General features: G+C 37.2%; 1 pseudogene; it reads left to right on the top strand.

The window, feature by feature from the left end:
• LOC148522666 (uncharacterized) overlaps window positions 1–22,854 on the top strand; it is a 44,093-nt pseudogene that overhangs the window by 8,125 nt on the left and 13,114 nt on the right.

Here is a 22,854-nt window from a genome sequence, read left to right as displayed (position 1 = left end):
AAAAGGCCTCTTTCCTACATAAGGCCCGATATCTATCTCCTCCTCTCACTGTATAGGTTTGATATATTCCACCGCTTTCACCTTAATATTGTATATATTACTGGAGGTACAAATCACGATGTGCCTGGGAAGACTGTGTTTTTTAGTGCTCTTCAAAACACCTCATCTTTGTTCCAAAAATCTGGTGTTCAGGGTCCTGATAGTGCAGCCTACATATTGGATCCCACATCCACATGTGATAACATAGATCACATAATTCGACTGACAATTCATAAAGGAATCAAACTTAAAAATACTTTTATCTGTAAATGATGCTACAGTATCACTTTTGTGGTCCGCATGTTGACATTTATGACAATTATTATGTCCACATTTAAAGAAACCCTTGGGTTTTGGGGCCAACCACATCAGACTAGAATCCCCTCCAGGGATATTCACTTGATTTTTAAGTAGGCTAGGTGCTAGCTTGGTTTTCAGACTATCTGCTTTCCTAAAAATAACTCTACTTCCACCATCAAATTTCTTAGTTAATAGTCTATCCTTTTTCAGAAGGGATGCATTCTTATTAATGATCCTCCTAATTTCTGGGGCAGAGGCATTATATTTAGTTATAAATGCCACGGATGTACTATCTACATCTAAGATCTCATTATCCTTCTTGTAATTAATTTTATCTTTCAGCAGATCAGATCTATCTGCTTTCATGGATCCCTCTAGTGCTCCATCCAATAATTTATTGGGATATCCTTGTTCTGAGAACCTTGGATTGTTCTAAAAACATATCCAGGTCTTGGCAGTTCCTACAGAGGCTCAAGATCTGTCCCTTGGGGATATTCTGTTTCCAGCATTTGTTGTGGCAACTTTTATAGTTCAGATATTTATTACAGTCAACATCTTTGGTGAATGTTGAAGTGCATATTCTCTTATCTTCTATTTTAATCGTGATATCGAGATTATTAATTGACATATAGTGCATGTGAATTTCAAACCAAAATCATTAATATGAAGGTGATTAACAAATTGTGATATTGATTGTGCGTCATCATCCAAATAAAAAATAAATCATCTATATATCTCCCATATTGAACCAGGCTCACCCCGAGCTCGCTCCCCCAAATGTACTGCTCCTCAAAGCATCCCATGTATAGGTTGGCGAAGCTCAGGGCGAACCAGGTTCCCATAGCTGTGCTGTGTGTCTGCAAATAAAAGTGTGAATCAAAACAAAAATAGTTGTGGAGTAAAATAAACCTAATTGCCAACAAAATAAAATTGCATAAGGAGTCAGAAAGTTGTGGATCCTGAGTATAAAGCACTCAACCGCTGATATACCCTGATCATGTGGAATATTCATGTAAAGCGCTTCTACATCGCAAGTTATCAATTTGTATGAATCTTTACACTCAATATAAGTAATTTTATGTAAAAAGTGCATGGTATCCCTTGTGTATGATCGTAATTTACTTACAAAATCTTGTAGATAAGAATCCACAAAATATGACAAATTGGTCATCATTGACCCTATCCTCGAAATGATCGGTCAACCTAGGGGTGCAGACATGCATTTATGAATCCTCTGCAAGTGGTAATATATTGGAATCACTGGGTGCGCAATCCATAAAAATTGCCACGTCTCTTTGAACAACACTCCTTTCTCTAGGGCCAAATCCAAAAAGTCCCTTAGTTCTTTCTGGAATTTTGAAGTTGGGTCACTCGATAGGCTTTTATAAAAAAGTTCATTACTGCGCTGTCTGTTTGCTTCATTAATGTAGTCCTGCCTACTCTGCAGTACAATCCCCCCCTTATCCGCCTGCTTGATGATCAGGTCATTCTCAGCAATCACTTTCTTAAGGGCTGATTTCTCTCTCCTTGACAAATTATCTCTCATTCTGTTCTCCCTCTTTCTTTGTTCAGTTTTTTTGCACAGGTTCTTAAAGTCGTCCATAGTGGAAGCATAAAAGCTCTTCACAAATGGCCCCTGATATTGTAGAGGGTAGAATTCAGAGGAGTTCTTAAATAGTTTGCCCCTTCTTTTCACATCATAAATCAACTCATTGCTCTCAGGACTCCCTCCACTTTCTATCCTTAAGGACTCCAAGATATCCAGAGGTACCTTATCAGTGGAAACCAGAACAATTGGGGAACCTTCAGTTCCTTTTTTCTGAATATTTTTTAGAGCAAAGTATATTTTACGGCTCAGAGTCCTGACATATTTATTGAGAGTGACAAAGATATCGAACAGATTCGGTTGAACTGAAGGGGCAAATTTAAAACCCTTGTCAAGGAGAGACAACTCATCCCCAGAGAGAATCATATCTGTTAAATTAAAAACACCTTTCACTTCCACTCTATGTTTATGTTTGGATTTATAAATTTGTTTTCCTCCTCGTACACCTCTCTATCTTCTCCTTCTTCTCTTAATCTTTTTCCCTTTTGTTTGTATTCCTGTCTCTCTTCTCTTTGGTGCGGTGGGTATCTGAGGTGATTGGTGGGCCTCTCCTTCTCTAAAAAATGATGATTCGGTCTATCCAGTGTGTGTCTCATTTCTCTTTTAGGTGTTGTTGTGTCATTATTAACATCTGAAACGTTACTGAACCTATTCCTAAGAGTGACTTGTGTTCGAAAATCATCCCCACCTCTTGGTAATCCTCTCTTTTTATTTCCATTCCCATGGTGGTAATTACTCTCATACCCATCATGGCGTTTGAAATGCGGCCTACGTGGGTGCGAGTCAAGTCTAGCTCTGACATAAGCGCCAGAATACTTATGTCTTTTCTTAAATATTGGAGTTCTTGGAGGTCTCTTTCTATATTTTTTGTTATATGTGTGGACCTGATACTTGGCATAGTCCTCTCTGTCCCTGTTCATTTTCTCATCTTTCCTCATAATCAGACTTTTTTCAAAATCTTCTATTTTTTGGTTAATTTTCAAATCTCTTTCATTAAAACCTGAGAGTTTTTCATAGCCTTTTAACTCCTTTTAACTCCCTCTGTACATGTTCTATTTCTCCCTGTAATTCTCTCAATTTTTCTGCCCTGTGATTGATCAAAAGTCTCATTAGATTCCTTGAACAGTCATCCAATGCATTATTCCATATATACAGAAAACCCAGGTCATTATTAAATGAGGATGTTTTAAAAATTCTTAAGCCTCTAATAAACTAATATAATATGTGATTTGAGTATTGACTAATGTTTTTTATTAATTTGTCGATTTAAGTATGTTTTGTCATGGTGATTTTTTTTACGTAATTTGTTTAAATTAGAAGGGTTAAATATGTTATGATGACCATCGCCTATGGAGGAGATAATAAGGAGTTAATAATAATCCTGACTGAATTATTTCTCAAGAATGGAACCAATTGGGATTTGATTAACTAAGTATAAATGGATGGTCCGAGATAGGGAGTGTTACTTATGAGGAAATAGCCTGTCCTATACGGCTGAGAAATGCATCAAGACACACCCCTTAGCTTCAAGCACCAGTGATGTGTTGGAAAGAAGATCTGCTCGCACTCTCCCACCCTGTCAGCTCGATCCTCAGGACCTTGGGCTTCCCCATCCCAGTGATGCACAGTCACATGTCCAGTCACATGTACGGACATCAGCTGTTCACTGCCAGCCCCACGTGGAAGTGTGACATCACACACCCGGCAATTGTGGAATTAGACCCAGTGCACAGCACCATGATAAGAGGGCACAGAGATGGAGGTAGCGTGGAGAGTGCTACGAGCAGTTCGGAGATACGACCAGTCGTTCATGTCCCCACCGCCTGCACAGTGGTGTGCCACGTGATTACTCACACTGAACATACAGTTGTAAGAGCCGTGCACGACCAGAGACTCAGTATCATCAACGTGGAAGGCTAACTAGCCGTGGAATACTGTATGACCGTTATCCATTTAGGAAAGTGACATAATCATTGGTCTAGCACCAACAGAATTCGGCTATTGGTATCAATGATGCTAATCATCTGGGCAGATTATAATAGCCCCTGTCCATGATACTATTTTATGTACCATTCTCTTGTGGGCATTATCAGTTATAACTATACTTACCTTTACAATCGGCTGATAATTCTTGTTTGCCGGACTGTGTGCTCAAAGACCGCTATATCTGTACTTACAGGAAGAGTTTTAATGGGTACTTAATAGTGCGATGTAACAACATTTTCACTGGTGCTGTTATTTAATTTTATCAGCTGTGAAATTCAGTGTCCTTTTTCTTAGAGTTTTTGTTTTATGTTGTCATTTTATCATATGTTATGTATTAAATATTGTTTATATGCTCTCTGCGGTCAGCGCTGTTCATCTGTTTCATATTGTTATGTAAAAAGGAACTTCTGCTATCACATTTTATATGTATTTACAAGCTAGATATTACATCCAGTCTCTTTCTGTTGTTGTACCCTCATTCTTTGAAACAGATCCATTAATGGCATTAACATACTGTTTATGTATGTGAGCCTATGAAAACTGTTACCTGACTATAAATTGGACATGTAGTTTAGCTGACAAAGTTTTAGGGAAACTCACTTTTACATGGCAAAAGATTATTAGGTCCAGATATAAACCCCAAAAATCTAACTACAACCTATGATATAAGTATCTTTATACAGCCACGGCCAAAAGTTTTATAAATGACACAAGTATTTGTTTTCACAAAGTTTTCTGCCTCAGTGTTTTTAGACCTTTTAGTCAGATGTTACTATACTAGGTATACTTAAGTAATATTACAAGCATTTCATAAGTTTCAAAGGCTTTTATTAACAAATCTATTAAGTTTGTACAAATAGTCAATATTTGCAGTGTCGACCCTGCTTTTTCAAGACATCTGCAATTGCCCTGTCATGTTGTCAATCAACTTCTGGGCCACTTACTGACTGAAGGCTGCCCATTCTTGCCTTATAAATGCTTGGAGTTTGTCAGAATTTGTGGGTTTTTGTTTGTCCACCAACCTCTTGAGAATTGACCATAAATTCTCAATGGGATTAACATCTGGAAATTTTCCTGGCCATGGACCAAAAATGTCAATGTTTTGTTCCCCAAGCTACTTTGTTATCACTTTTGCCTTATGAAAATGTGCTTAATCATGCTGGAAAAGGCATTGTTCATCATCAAACTGTTCTTGAATGGTTGGGAGAAGTTTCTCATGGAGGATGTTTTGGTACCAATCTTTATTCATGGCTGTGTTCTTAGGCAAAATTGTGAGTGAGCCTACTCCCTTGACTGAGATGCAACCCCACACATGAATTGTCTCAGGATGCTTTACTGTTTGAATCACACAGGACTGATAGTAGCACTCACCTTTCCTTCTCCAGACAAGCATTTTCCCAGATGCCCCAAACAATCTGAAAGGGGAATCATCAGAGAAAATAACTTTACCCCAGTATTCAGCAGTCCAATCCCTGTACCCTTTGCAGAATATCAGTCTGTCCCTGATGTTATTTCTGGAGAAAAGTGGCTTCTTGCTGCCCTTCTTGACCCCAGGCCATTTGCCTCACTGTCCGTGAAGATGCACTCACACCTGCCTGCTGCCATTCCTGAGCTAGCACTGCACTCTTGGTGCCCCGATCGCACAGCTGAATCAACTTTAGGAGATGGTCCTGGTGCTTGCTGAGTGTTCTTGGGTGCCCTAACACCCTCTTCACAACTATTGAAACTTTCTTCTTGAAGTTCTTGATGATCTGATAAATGGTTGATTTAGTGGCAATCTTACTGGCAGCAATATCCTTGCCTGATAAGCTCTTTTTGTGCAAAGAAATGATAACCCCAAATGTTTCCATGCAGGTAACCATGGTTAACAGAGGAATAACAATGATTTCATGCTCCACCCTCTTTTTAAATTTTCCATTCTGTTAGTCTAACTCAATCAGCATGACATAGTGATTTCCAGCCTTCCCAAGCGAATGCCTGCCATTTGTGGGCAGCCCCACTGACATCACCAGTGATGTCAGTGGGAAAGCTTCCGGCTCTATTAGAGCCAGAAGCTCTCTGGGGCTTGCAGCCATGAGACCCTACCACAAGGGTCTCATCGCAAGCCCAATGATCTCGATGGTCTTTACCATCGCGACCATCATCCTAGCCACTCACAATAGCTGTGGGTGGTCACCCACAGCTATGCGAGCAGCCAGGAGGCCGCACAAAAAAATGCCCAGATTCAGAGCGAGCGCTCTTGCAGAGCGTCCATCTATGAATCAGGGCATAAGTTCATTGTCAAGGCAAAGAGTTACTTTGCAAATAATTGCAATTCATCTAATCACTCTTCATGACATTCTGGAGTATATGCAAAATGCCATCATAAAAACTAAAGCAGCAGACTTTGTGATAACCAATACTTGTGTCATTCTCAAAATTTTTGGCCATGGTTGTACACTCAGCAAAGCTCCAAAAAGTGCATTTTAAACTTTACAGAGAGCGCATATATTTTAGGAAAAGAAAATATATATTGTGGAGACTGAATCTGGATCATGTTTCAAAAGAAAACAACATCAGGCAAGTTTTTTCCACCAATTTTGGGAATACTGTAAGTTAAAAAAAATTGGATAAAGTATTATTAATTTCTGCTGTCATTTACATACCTTTAAAGTGTGATCCTCTTGCAATGCTTTGTTGTACAGTAATTTGGAAAAATGGGAACAGGGACCAGGATATAAGGAATTTTTTATCCTTTCTCATTTTATTTTTTAAAATTGCTATGAAAGTATTTTGAAATCTTGGATGGTTCCTCCTTCACCTTTTAATAATAAATGGGGAGTATATAAAGATATATTGGATGGTACAACTTAAAACCACATCTTGAAACTATTTTAGTAACTAACTTGGAATGTGCATGGAGAACAGTCATGAAAGGAGAATATACTACATTATTCAAGTATAGTTATAAATAATAAAGGGGGGAAGGAGAGAGAGCCAGGTCCCTCCACTGCCTTTATTACACATCTGCTGTAATATAAATTATTATTTTTTTGAGGTGCTGTTACTTTGTGATTTCTCAGGTTATTTTTTATTATTATTATTATTATTATTATTATTTAATTTATAATTTTCTTTGCTATGGGGATCCTCATATGAGCCTGTTACAGCATAGTGCTGAATGGTGTTTGCTGCTGCACTTGATGCAACTTTCAAAATTGTTGCGATTTTACAGATTATATAACCTACATTTCTGAAAATAATAATGACTACCCATTATCTGTCCTAAATTGATCTGTTCTTGACATAATATTGACTTCTACAATATGATATACTTGTTTTACACAAATAATGTTTTTCATTAATACTGTCATTTAAAATACAATTTCATTCTTTTGCATAAACTTCCCTGTTTACACATGGCTAAGGAATTCATATTGCGCACTTATTTTCCAATGTCTTTAAGATCATTAAAAACATTTTCATTCAAGTTTATATATATATATATATATATATATATATCTATAATCTAGGAAGAAGATGAAAGGAGCCCACATTGTAGAATCAAATCAATCTTTATATAAATAAATGCATAACATCATGTACATCTCAGTTAAAACAACAGCGTGTAACATCACTGGATAACCACTGAATCTCGTCACTGCTGGAACTGTTTTGCGTCAATATCGAGTCCTTAAATGGAGAATTATCTGCTTATAGCTGACTCTTTCATGGACATTCAGACACATCATAAACCAAAGCTCCAGCCTTGGTGATAGCTCACTTGGAGTGAGTGATGAATACAGCAAGTGTCCAACTGCTGCCACCCCAAACAAGTTTCATCACACAGAACTTCATCAGTAGGTGTGTCCTAGCTCTGCTGATCTAACCTTACTGTATACAGCAGCACTAATTCAAATTAGTTATACACATGTGTGACAAATGTGCACCTTAATTACAAACAATTGCTACAATAATATCATATAATAGTAATGTTATACAACATTTTAAAACAATGTCACATGACAATTTTTTTTAAAACAAATACAACAATATTGCAAACTCATTACACATGTTATAATCATACTTTTATTTTTAAAACTTCATGAATGTCAGAAAAGGTGACTGTTTCAATATATATGTGCTTCTTGAAACAATATATAGGAGAACTAATACGATTATTTCACAAATAACTGTACATCAAAAAAACTAACTACACTCAGTACATAGTTTTGTCTAATAAAAATAATTACCATTGCATATATATTAATTTAAATAACTACTTTATACCCTTATATTTTAAGACAATTGACACTTGTCTATCTAGAATACAATCTTCACATGCCCCCAAAAAGTACCAGAGGTTAGGACATACAAAACAAGAGTACAAAGGAGATTAATTAGATCAGTCAGTAAAGGAGAAATTCACAATAACAATACTGACCTCTCCAGTATATATTTATTTAAATTAAAGTTTAGCTAGGAATCATTGAGAAATTCCAAAACATATGTAGAACAGATCTTTCTGCTGAATCTCTGCGCATTCAATAGGTGACTCCTAAAAAGGGCCTCTTTGTGACATAATAGGATGCCAGAAGTTGTTGTGATCTAATTAGAATGAAAGGTGTTACCTCCTACTAAAGTGTAATTAGAATTTTCATTTGTAGTAGGTGATTATAAGAATATGTACACCTCATTTACATGACAAAGAGCTAGGCTTGAGAAGCTACTATGTTGAATGGAAAGACCCTAATAAGACCCTCTTTTAAATATCAAGTATTAGTGTTAATATTCACTTTAGTCATCCATCTAGTAGTTCTTACTACTAGAGAGAGATGGGGAATTAATTACTATAAATTGGCTTATCAGGCTACTGATAGCTAAATGTGTAGTTGCTGGTTGTGTCTGTTTGAAGAGCTGGAAGGATGTGACAAGAGGAATACTATCCAGAGTAAGGTAATTATATTATGTAATTATACATAAGAAAATACTGATCCATACACACATATTTCTAAATATAATTGTAGATAATGTCAATACTTCAAATGTTTTACACTAACAATAGTTATATAGTATTACAATATAATATAAATATATTTAAAGTAATTTCAAATGCAATGTAATTTAAAGTAATTATATAAAATGTATATAGTATTATAGTATATTTAAAAGGATATTTTGCTATAAACTTTGAATTCTATGTTTTCCAGTTACTAATTTTAAATATTGTGTGGCCAAAATAAAATAAAATATCCAATTTTTACAATATTAATTTTATGATTCAACTTTATCTTTTTGGTCATAGAGTACTTTCAAAATTATGTAGCATTATGAAAACTAATGTAAATACATAATAAATGTACAAATTTATAGTTTGTCACCCAAATTCTATGAGTCTGATATGCACTAATAATATGTACTAATAAGTATTAATATGTTCATAATCTTATGAATAAACTTTCTGTAGAGATACAGTATTACTAAAATTTGGGACCATAAGTGTAACATAGCAAGATATTCTCCCTTGGAATTGCTATAATGTTTTATCACTTATACATTATACATATATATATATATATATATATATATATATATATATATATACATACACAGTATATGTATATATATATATATATATATATATATATATATACAGTAGATATACATATAAAATCCCTATTCCCTCATAGAGTTTCACACATACACAGTATATATATATACTGTATAATCCCTATTCCCTCATAGAGTTTCAGGTAAGCTCAACAGCTGTTTTGGTGTGTTACCAACACCATCATCAGGATAATATATGACCTGGCGTGGTATAACCCTATTTGAAACCAAAATATATAGGAAGCCAACAGATAAAAATACCTTACTTCTAAACAAAAGTGAAAAAGAAAAGGGGTTTGCTTCCTTAGTGCAAGAATCCCCTATTAACATACAATTGTGATATATCTGTCGAATGTATTGATGTGTTTAGAATAAAACATAACTTTATTTGTATTGGCTTTTAAAATAATTCTCCAAATAACAGTGAAATATTAAAATAATAATTGTGCAAATAGATATAAACAGTGTTCAAAATCTTCCACTCAGGAGGAGTGCCCTCGCGTTCCTAGTTATTGATTTTCCTTATGCAAATTTTTCTACAGTCAATTTTTAATTTATGAGATGTTTTTTTATTTATCTTGATCTGATTGATAAGGTGTTAAATATTACTCCCTATATAATTTTTTCATACCCGTGTATGGTATTTATTTAACTGATGTTTAATTGGCACTAGCTTTTAATAGTAATAATAATAGTAATAACCACAAACACTAAGCTCAAAGCAGATAGCCAAAGATAATTTAAATTTCAATGATTCGAGTTAGAAGCTATTTGTAATTAAACAACATTATATATATATTTTTGCATATGAAGTTTGTGGATGTGCTGAATCTTCGATTATATTACAACATTTTATATGTGTTTGGCACTCCTATATTATATCTTGGAGTGTGTGCAGTCTGTCTAATATTCATGAGTTTATATATATATATATATATATATATATATATATATATAACAAATCCTGCACACTCACTAATGTAACAAATGGAGGGTGCTCAGTCATACTGACCTGTATGGTCTTACATGTCTACTCTCTGATCTATCTCATACCTTCTATATATTTTTCTCATACCTATCTATAATGAGTACTCTGCACAATATTGTAAAATGGTGCAAATAAGTCACTGGTGACGTGTATCCTATAGCAACCAACCAGATTTCAAGATGTTAGTTTGTTGACTCTAGACAGCTAATAGCTGATATCTGGATGTTATGGGTTACAGCAGATCATAATGTTAAATAAATATAATTCCAAAGAGAGAATACTTTGTACCAGGCTTATAAGAAAGATGCAGAACATTAAACTATTTAAAACTAAAATACAGTGATAAAAAACACATAACTAATTATGACATACAGTATAACACAGTGATCCATCTTAGAGAGAAAAAATTATTAATTAGCAACACTTTATGTTGACTAAAAACTGTTCTTAATAAATCTGTTTTTTAATGTGGAAATAAAATATTTTTTGACTAGTAAATAAGTTTGTATATTTTTCTATATTTTAGAAGATGATGTCATGGGAAATAATTAAGGGGTCCTATGTAGCTGACAATCTGGCCCAAATAATGCAGCCATGTAGCAAAAATGGGAGAAGATTTCACTCTCGAATTTTAGGTAATTTCGTATTAGTGCAATGTGCCAATGACATATAATTACTCCTGTCCCACTGGAGATCGAAGTTCAATTCAAGGTTGATGATGCTCCCAAATGTTATAGAGTACTATTGTCATATAAGTCATGTGGAAAAAAAAGACTCCTTATTGGGGCACGATTTTGAGTTGCAATGTATAATTAATTCTCACTTACTAAAATATAACCCTTTTTCTGAATTACATAAAAAACTGATGACCAGTATCAATATCCTTTAATATAACAACATACACTATAAACTCACAGAAATGAGGGAGTGAATAAAAATTTTATTAAATGTGATCACTCACAACTGTCTAATGTAGTATATGGCATCTATAATGGATTGGGAACTATCCTATTATTAAAATGGGTTTCTTATAGAGGTCATAGGGAGAGGTAAATATAAGAAATTATGTATCCTGCTATAAGACTTCCCTTCAAAGTTGAAACACCAAAGGTAAAGTATCAAATAGGTATAAACAATCTTATTCATCCTATAAATAAATATAACATATACTATTTAAAAAAAGATTGTAAATTTATATACAAGTAAATTGAATAACTTTTCAGTTGAACATTAAGAATTATTTGTTATTTTTTCATAAAAAATGTATTTGTCCTCACATCAACATACAATTATAGTTTAACTGAACCATAACAATACACATTTATAGTAGGTGTTATTATATGAGATTAAATATTAGGTTTCAATGACAACTAGTTAACTCAACATATAAATGTTTACACTGTGTATGAATGAAGAATTGTAAATATGTACAGTTTTAGAACATCTATATAAACAACCAAAATCATTAATCATATACATTACTTATTTAATGCAGAATCTAGTATGGAACATTTAAACATCTTTGCAAGTTGGTAGCAATAATATTATGTTAATGGTATTTTACCTAAATTTTCAACAACTTTTTATGCTGTATTATCATTGCAGATGACTAGTAATAGTGACATTTAGATCTCACATGTACAGAGTCTTTACTTTTCCTACCTAACATATAGTTCCCAGTAATAAATATTCACAGTAATAAATATTCACAGTTTATTTTACCTAGTTCTGTCATATTTAATAAGTAAAGCTAAAAAATACATAAAGTAACATGTTAGCATCTAATGAAGGACTCTAATACACACATCTATCCAATCAGTTACTCATAAATGTGAAAGGAATGATCACACAATTACAGAAGTTCATTAAATTTTTTTTTCCAGAATGTATTCTTACAATTGTAATGAACATTGGTTCTGGGTTACATAATTCTACGTGTCTCAAAATCAAGGGTGAATTGGGAACTAAAAGTGTCCCTGGTAAAAAAAATCTGCCTCACGTGGGTGGCACCAAATCAACGGTAGATTGAGCCAACATCAAATTAGGCAGGATTAGCACATCACTACATCTGTGTGGAAGCTGTAGGATTTAATGGGGTGATTTCATTATTTTATTGGATGTCTTAACTTATGGGCGCAAAGCAATTAAACCCATCTAAAGTGCTGCTTTGGGTATCAAAACTCCCATTTTGGTGCCAAAAGTACCAACTTCTCTTACATTTCAGATCACACATCAGCAGGCTGTGAGCAAAAATGTGTCTACCAATGGCTATGTGCGCCTGAACTGAGCAACAATTGAATTGCTCCACTAGTTAAGATGCCCAATAAAATAATAGAATTGCCCCATTATGCTTAAAAGTCTAATGTTATCTACACTTGCAGACCTTTAAGTTGCTGTGACAAACCCCAAATCTCCACATTTCAAGTAACATTCCCCACTGAGACTAAACACAACCACAAAATATCCAGTAAATAGACAAACAGAAGTGCAGCACCATTACAAAACATATTGCAGTCCATACGATGTATGTAAATATAATCATAAGTCCCCAACCTTGCTTTTGACAGCTGGATGTCCCCAATTTGTGAGCGGGATTCCTTTTACTCCCAGTCTTACTGTGCTTGTGCCAATTTTCCCTTGAGAGTAAATATTAGGTTTCAATGACAACTAGTTAACTCGATATATAAATGTTTACACTGTGTATGAATGAAGAATTGTAACATATGTACAGTTTTAGAACATCTATATAAACATCCAAAATCATTAGTAATATGCAGAGTTATTTAATGCAGAATCTAGTGTGGAACATTTAAACATCTTTGCAAGGTGGTAGCAATAATATTATGTTACTTGTATTTTGCCTAAATTTTCAACTTTATGCTGTATTATCATTGCAGATGACTAGTAATAGTGACATTTAGATATCTCATGTTCTGGGTCTTTACTTTTCCTACCTAACATATAGTTCCCATCAGTGGTCGAAGTGGGGTGGTATACGGCATTATGACATACCGCCACTTCCAGGCCCCACTTCATTTTAGATGCAGAAGTGAATGCACCAGCGCTGGGATCCAGTATGGGATCCCAGCACTGGAACAGCAGCGGCAATGTATAGAGATGTGTCCCACAAAAACACATCTCTATCAGGGCAGTGGAGGCACTGACATGTAGCCAGGACAAAGTACCTGGTCCCTGCTGCACTGTCAGCACCACTCACCGGGCAGCTGCCAGCCAATCACGAGGCTTGCAGCCGCCAGCCAATCACGGGACTCACGGCCGCCATCCAATCGCAGGGCTCGCAGCCGCCAGCCAATGAGAAGTTGCCAAATGCAGCTTCTCATTGGCTCACAGCGGCGCCAGATAAACTGCAGTGAAGACCCGAGGATGCCGGTGGCTCCACTCCAGCAGCGCAGGTAAGAGAGAATTAGGGGAGGGTGTGAGAGAGGGAATAGAGAGAGGGGCAGACAGAGGGAGGCAGGCTAACCATTATAGGGGGTGAAAGAGAGAGGGAATCAGTAAGGGCAGGGTGTGAGAGAGGGGAGCAGGCAGGGAGAAGTGTGATGGTGGGCTTGGGGGGGTTAGAAGTACAATGGGATGATATGGCAGCATGGGCCCATGGGGGGGAGATTCAATCTCCATACCCCCACCTCTAAATTACCACTTCGAGCACTGGTTCCCATTAATAAAATATTCACAGTTTTACTATCAGTCTTACTGTGCTTGTGCCAATTTTCCCTTGAGATACTAATCTCTGCTCAAGACTCTAACCCCAAGCAATTTTTTAATACATTTAAACTGCTTCTTTCCCCTCCCTCACCGAACCCACCTGCTACTATCTGTGCACAAGATCTTGCTTCCTATTTCTATTACAAGATTTATAAGATCTGAAATTAAATGGTATGCTCTTCATCAGCTTGTGACCACCTCAATTCTCTACCTTAACTCTCTGGTACATTCTCTTCATTTAACCCCACAAATGAAGATGAAGTATCTACACTCCTCTTATCCTTCTACTAGACTACATCTCCTTTTGATCATATACTATCACAAATCAGAAAAGCTCTGTCTCCTCTGCTCATCTCAACCCTAACTAAAATCTGTAATTTATCTCTGTACTGGCATCTTTCCATCGCTGTTCAAGCATGCAGTGATTACTCCCATTCTGAAAAAAGTTAATTCTGACACTTTCGCAAATTACCATCCCATCTCCCAGCTCCCATGCCCTTCCAAGCTACTTGAGAGACTTGCCTACACCTGCCTCACACACTTTCCTAACTCACACAACTTATTGGACCCACTTCAGTCCACCTTCATTCCAAACACTCCACAGAGTCAGCACTGATTAAGGGAGTAAATGACCTGGTCACTGCCAAGGCTAAAGGCCATTATTCACTTCTAAATCTTCTAGATCTCTCTGCTGCTTTTGACACTGTTGACCACACTTTTCTCATGCAAACACTATAATCCTTAGATCTTTAGCATACAGTTTTTTCTTGGTTCTAATCCTACCTATCTAATCGCTCTTTCACTGTTTGTTTTTCTGATTCTGCCTCCTCCTTGCTACCTTTTTCAGTTGGAGTACCACAAGGCTCAGTCTTAGGTCCTCTGCTATTCTCAATCTATACCACCTCTCTTGGCAAACTTATCAGCTCTTTTGGATTTCAGTACCATGTGTATGTGGATGATACTCAAATCTACCTATTTTTCCCAGAATTGTCACCATCTGTATTGGTCCTTGTCACTGAATGTCTTTCTGCCATTTCATTTTAGATGTCATCTCACTACCTCAAACTTAATATTTATAAAACAGAATTCATTATATTTTCACTGGCCAATAACAGTAACCAAACTGACCTCTCTATCACTGTTGATAATTCAACAATCCCCCTGCCCCACAAGCTCACTACCTAGGTGTCGTCCTTGACTCTTAACTGTCATTTGTTCTCCACGTTCACTCTGTCTCAAATTCATGTTACATACATCTAAAAACATATCCAAAATGTGACCATATATAACACAGAACACTGCAAAAACTCTAATCCATACACTTATTAATTCCCACATTGACTATTGCAATAGTCTCCTCACTTGTTTTCCCAAAAACAGGCTCTAGCCATTACAATCCATTATGAATGCGGCTGCGAGGCTAATTTTCCTTGCCAAACATTCATCGTCTGCTGCTCCATTCTGTCAGTCCCTCCATTGTTTGCCGGTTTTCTACCGTGTTTAACACAAAATACTTTTAATTACACATAAAGCTATTAAACAAACCACACCAACATACATTTCTTTACTCATCTCAAAATATCTCCCAACCTGACCTCTCTGCTCAGCACAAGATATGCGCCTCTCATCCCTATGCATTACTTGCTCACATTCATGGTTACAGGACATTTTGTGGCTGCACCCACTCTTTGGAATGCCTTACCACACACAATATACTTTCCTCTAGTCTCAAAACCTTCAAGTGTTCCCTGAAAACTCACCTCTTCAAGCAAACTTATCAGATTCCAGAACCGCCCACTTAACCTTTATAGCTTCCATATATAAGTACATCCCCTTTCACAGTACACACATAACCTCAAACATTGTATTTTTACATCCTCCTGACATTTGGCTAACATTCCTGTGTGACTGGATCATGCAGCCCACAAAGAAACTCTGCATTCTGGCTGGACTAAAATGCAATATATAGCACATATCCTTGTGTATCAATGCATATTTCCCTATAGATTGTAAGCTTACAAGCAGGGCCTTCCTACCTATATATCTGTCTGTTATTACCCAGTTATGTTCTATTAATGTTTCCAATTGTAAAGTGCAATGGAATATGCTGCACTATAAAATAAACTGTTAATAAGTAATAAATAAATAAGTTACCTTTGTCATGGAAACAAAAAGATGTTGGTGAGCAAAGGCACACAGAAGCCAGTTTTGTTTGGTCAGATACATTACTCTGCTCTTGATCACCACTTACATTAAGTCAGTCAAGTGGGGTCACCTGTGTGGATGTGTGGAAACAGGTTTCTGGATTTGGAGTGACAGTGGGTCACAGGTTAGGGACAGTGATATTTTCTGGATTTAGGTGGAGACATATATTCTGGATGTGGGCATACAGGTATTGTCTGTAGGGTCTCTAGTTGTGGGGATGCATACATGATCTCTGGCTGTAGGTAGGACATTGGGTGTCTGCTAGGCCCCTGAATTTGAAGGGACAGAGATGTCTCTTAATGTGTGAAGAGACAGGTGGTGCCTGCAGGGTCATAGATAGTCTATGGATGTGGGGGGACAGGTAGTGGCTCCTGGGTCTCAGGATATGGGAGGACAGGGGATGTTTTGGGTTCAGTGGATAAGTATGTTTGTGTGGGAGAGGTGTTTTCAGAGTCCCTGGGAAGAGGGAAGCATGTAACCTGCAAAACATCACTGTGTAGGAGACATGAGCTGGACACAGGGAAAGGCTGCAATGTGGTATGACCATGGAGCCCAGAAATGCACTACCAAAGAGACTGCTGTGCTGTACCAGTCATTCTGCCCTGAGTCTTCAAGTAATTGACCAGCAGCACTGTGCACTCTATGGTAGTGTATAGTGGCATGCATTCTTTGGCTCCATTTCTTCTTGTATCCTGAACTCAGTGGGGGAATTTCACCATGATACACCCTAGCTGGGAGTACCCAGGTCCTCTATGGTCTCCCCTCATGGGGAGTGGGACCCTGTAGCCAGCTCAGCCCTGGACATACAATGAGCAGCCATGACATCAAAATCCCTTGCTTAGAAATTTATATACATCCCAATCAAAATTCTACAAGGTTGAGTGGCAGGGGCAAGTAGTGTGCATAATCATCATCACCAGGGGGAGGGGAGGCAAGCAAGCTGCCTCAAAAATATGCAAGTATTAATGAGAGATGAGTCAAGCAGTAACAGGGTTAGGCAGTTCTGTCATAGGGTGCACAGGGTGGAGTATCAAGCATATGGGATGCTGTATATGTGGGGAGTTACTGTAAAGGGACATGCATGGGATGCAGCATTTCATAGTCAGAACAAAAAACAACTTACCTAATAAAGGTGAGGTGGATGCAATATCCATGGCTGGGGGTAGGTGGTGAGGGAATCGGTATGATATCCCAGCTGCCGCATGGCTGGGAGTTCAAATCCCAGCAGCGGTAGCCTGACAAAACAGCAGAGCCTTGCAGCAGAAGCCCGACAGCGGTGGAAATCCTGTTCGTGGTAAGGTAAGTATCTACTAATCTAACCTAACCCCCCTAACCCTAACCCTCCTTAGGGGTGCTAACACTAACCTCCCCCCTGTGCCTAACCCTAATCCCAACTCTAAGTGCCTAACCCTAACCCCCCTACCCCGCTGCCTAAAACTAAGTCCCCTGGGGGAGTCCCTAACCCTAAATCCCCCCCACAGGTGCCTAACCCTAACCCTCCCTCCCACTAGCCAAACCATAACCCTCCCAGGGGGGTGCCTAACCCTAAGTGCATACCCATTCTCCAGCATCCTGCTGAGTGAGTCTTTATACTCAGGACAGTGGATGGAGAGGGAATAAACAGTGTGGGTGCTGCACATATGCAGAAGGCACAAATTGGAGTATATGGAGAGCTAATGGGTCCTAGTGCCAGGCAGCTAAGGTCCAATCACAGAGGCAGTGCACAGTGCACCTTTATCTGAGACTGCCACACAAGAAAAAAATTATCCCTGCCAACTGGTGGCCCAACAGTCCCTATGGCTGACAGGGAATCTTCCTGGTGAATCTTATGATCGATCCACCCCTGCTCAGATTCTATTCCTATTACTGTGGTCATTTTATTCTAAAAAAGTTTGAATGACTAAGAATTATTGATGCCTATTCTCAAAATAAAATATTTAATGTAATGTAATACATTAAGAAGAAGAGTTATATTTGATGACCAGACTGCAAATCTTATCTCTTCTGAGTGAGTTGATTATGGATACAACTCCCAACAGTCTCTCCAGTTCTTGTGACTGTAGTTACCATGTCTGCACTTAATGTAACTGTGATCAAAACAAGAAAAAGTAAAAAGCGACTCCTTTTATGGGGCACTCACTGACTATTAATGAGAATCTGATGAAATTAAAATATAAATCTTTATTCAATATCCTTAAAATCAAATTGGCAAAGAAACCTACAAATAATGAACTTCAAATGCTAGACAGACAAACAGACAAATAAAAAGTGATCACAAGTGATCCTGTATGTGCTATCTGCACCCCTAAATTCAGTTAAATCTCAGAAGACATATATTCTCCACATGAGTTAGAAATATTAAGCGGAGTAACGGTAGAACAATAATGATCTAGTTAGCAGTTCTAAATATAAACTCTAAAGTATCACTTTTCATATTCATATATATAATTTTTTTTTTCTTATTCCTTTTTCATGATATATACTTACCTCATTTAATTTGTTTTCACTTCTATAACACTGTTTGCATCATTTATACACATATATATCTTCATCATGAGTGTGATTATTCAACATTTATTAGCATATTTATGGGTTTTGAATTAATTTTTGGAATATCTTACACCATCTATAATATTAATATTATAGATTGTGATTAATTATTTTTAATGCACATATGTACTTTATATTGAGTATTTATACAAATTATAAATTATTTCATTTTTTGGTTATTTAATTTTGAGGGTTCTGGTTACACCACAAAATCATAGTGGTGAATTGTGTATTTGTCACAGATATTTTATTATCTTCTTTTTTTTCGCCTATTGTGTATTGACAGAGTTAATAATTAATTATTATTTTTATTAATTTGGTTAAATAGTTAATATTAACTAGTATGTGATATTATGTATTTATATCAGACTAATATCTAGGGCCTCTCTATGATATGCCGATTGTGTATTGTTTTGGCATAATCAGGTATCTTTGTCTGTACATTGATCCCTCTGAATTTTTAAATGCGAAGAGATGAAGAGGGCTAGCCATCCCTCAATCAGCTGACCTTTGTTTTGGTTACAGCTGTGACTATGTGCATCTCCTGAAGGTGACATCATCCCCTGAGGCTGGCGCTACTAACGTACATTGCCAACCAATCAATGAACAGCCGGCACTATGTAAATCCGGCCTGCACATACAGCCATGACAGCTTCCTTGAGAAAGCCTCCGGTGAAACGCTCGTTTACCTCACAGCTGGGGGGGACCTAGTGCGCACTTGGAACCTCCACACCACGATCCTACCTGGGAGATTTCAGGGACATGTACTTCATCTTTACTCTCCCTCCTTACTCTCTCATTAGCTAACCATTACTGTGATTCCCTGCGCTGCTTAGGCAACAGGGGGACCGGTCATTGTGGACACTAACAGCAGAGGCAAGCTGCACTGTTTCTTTTGTGCCATATATCAGTGACACTCATCCCGTGTCTGATATTTATATGACACGGGAAAGCAGCATCTGGTTTATAAGAGCACTTATCTCTTATTATTCCTAATCTATTTAGGTTAAATCTTTTCTAGACTCTCCAAGTTAGAAGGGAGGGACGCCTCCAATTTATAAACCTTTGTGTATTGTATTACTTATCTCATGGTTTTCAGCCTTTTAACAATATATATAATTTGTTTCTGCTTTATATGTTTTGTATATGTTTTTTCACTAATATTTCGCCACACCTATATGTGCAGTCTATACTGATACCCCTATATGTGATACTTTAGAGTTTATATTTAGAACTGCTAACTAGATCATTATTGTTCTACCATTACTCCTCTTAATATTTCTAACTCATGTGGAGAATATATGTCTTCTGAGATTTAACTGAATTTAGGGGTGCAGATAGCACATACAGGATCACTTGTGATCACTTTTTATTTGTCTGTTTGTCTGTCTGGCATTTGAAGTTCATTATTTGTAGGTTTCTTTGGCAATTTGATTTTAAGGATATTGAATAAAGATTTATATTTTAATTTCATCAGATTCTCATTAATAGTCAGTGAGTGCCCCATAAAAGGAGTCGCTTTTTTCTTTTTCTTGTTTTGATCTACTTCACATACTCTGAGGGAGCACCTCTGATTTGCTATTAATCCTGTACCCAGACCTTTGTTGGGTTTCTCCTGTGCTATTGTTTTTTTCCCCATTCCTGCTTTCCCATTAATAATACTTAATGTAACTGTAACTGACTGCTGATTCTGTGAATGCTGTCTCTGTGAGTGCTTTCTATGTGACTGCTGTCTCTGGGAGTGCTGTCTCTGTGAGCGCTGTATCTATGGTTGTGGTTTTGGTAGTTGATGTACCTTTCTCACTTATTTTATCTAAACTGTTTCTTAGCACCTCACCTAATCTTGTCTCTAAAAATTAATTTGTTTATGTATAAATCAGTGAAAGGAGTGAAGCAATGGACCAGTGGTGAAATTACTCATATGCACGTCGAGGTAACATTTGTCAAGTTCATTCTATAAATATATTTCTAGAAGCTGATATTCCACTGGTCTTCTATTCACTCTTTTTACTGCTTGATACAGTACATCAAACCCTTATTGCAAAATGTATAACATACAGAAATGTGGGAAATCCCCCCAAAACTGTCATTTGTGAAGGTCTAGCACAATAGATAATGAACTCCAGGTTAAATACATCCCAGCACAAAATGGGGCTAGAATGTAATGGCATGCATCAAGCTTAGGTAAGTGTAGCATTCTGATGGAATTGCCATAGAAGACTATTTCCTTCTATTAGCAATATTCTACTGTCCTTGGTCTGTCCTTGGCAGTATACAGTGGCAGGCTGGACTGGTGGGCAGGGTGCCATATGCCCCCGGGCCGGCATGTTGTTGCCATCTGCAGACCGCAGGTGCACTACACTTGTGCTGCTGCGCAGAGACTGCAGCTGGGAGTCATGTATAATAAACTCCAAGCCACTCCTAGTGTGTGGCCAAGGATGCAGCATTTGGGGGCATAGCTGTCTAGATCTGAGCACATGCAGCAGTTCCCTGCCTAATCTACATTCTGCAGATTTACACACTTGTGCAAAGCTGATGCTGTCTGGTGCAGCACTCAGACACAAATTATTTCAGTCATATTGCAAATATAAGCATTTCAATTTATTAACTATCTTCAGGATACAATTTAAATAATTAAAAACATGCCTTTATATGTCCCACCACCATCACCATGTGCAAATCAGGACAATTGGGCTCCTCACTGGGGAAGCCAAGTGATGATGTGTGATGATGTCATCATGCACCCGCACCTCTGCATGACATCACCTCATCCTGGAATACAACACACCATGTGATCAATCACCCAGGGAAACTATAGATAACAAATGGCAGCTGCCAGAGAAGCATAGCAACAAAACCTAAGACCCATGAACAAAGCATATACATAGGCATAATAAATGATCCCTGAAATAAGGATCACATCCAACTACACTAATCCTGGAAATAAAAAGTAATTATCTGTATGGAGCCAGAAAATAGCAGCATTAGTTGCATGCAAATAGAGAGAGAAATAGGTTAACTCATTTATAAGATTTGATACATTTGTCATGTAATTTCCACTTTTATGTTGATAAATGTCTCTTTTATGTAATACTGGGTACACACAGGTTGATATACAGGTTGTCTCTATGACCAACAAATGATAGATTGTACAGTGCATCTGCTCATGTGCACACAAGATACATTTGTGAACAATGCTTTGCATAGATATTTTGCAATAGCTGTGATAAATGGCAGATGCAATATATATAATATCTCCTTGAGTGTACACATGACCAAACAACACAATATGCAGCCATAGGAAACAATAACAATGACAACACAACTAGTTCCACTGGCCAGACATATCATGTGGATGATTGGTAAGTACGATTACCAAACTTGGCTACATCGACAGCAAGTGGCCATGTGACATTGTTAGTCCACTGGTGCTTACAGCAATTATGAATATTTTTCAAGAACTGTGTTCCTCCTATGTCTGTGATAAATGTTTCTGCTTTTAAATGATCTAGGTATGGTCTATCTGTAACATTATTAACACCTGTGGATGGAATATTACATTTATGCATAGTCTGCATAATAGGTTTGATTTAGAGTGGCACCTGATGGTTTGTGTACATCTCTGATGGTGGCCAATCACCACATGTAGATCATATGATGATTAGTGTCTGCAGGATATCTTGCAGTACACACAAAGTGGGGCAGGTGTGGTTACCATTTTACAAAATTGGGACATGTCACAATTGTTTTGTAGGTGTGTTGAGACCAGGGTTTACATCTTCTGATGCAGATTTCTTGCCCCTATCGATGAGTTCTGGCACCCATTCAGAGTTCGCTTAGGCTGAGATGGCCGGTGCCAATCAGA

Source organism: Taudactylus pleione, unplaced genomic scaffold, assembly GCF_031769625.1.
Source record: "Taudactylus pleione unplaced genomic scaffold, aTauple2 ptg000145l, whole genome shotgun sequence".
Lineage (NCBI taxonomy): Eukaryota > Metazoa > Chordata > Amphibia > Anura > Myobatrachidae > Taudactylus > Taudactylus pleione.
Note: the sequence above shows the minus strand (reverse complement) of the source record. Positions and strands in the feature narration are given on the sequence as shown.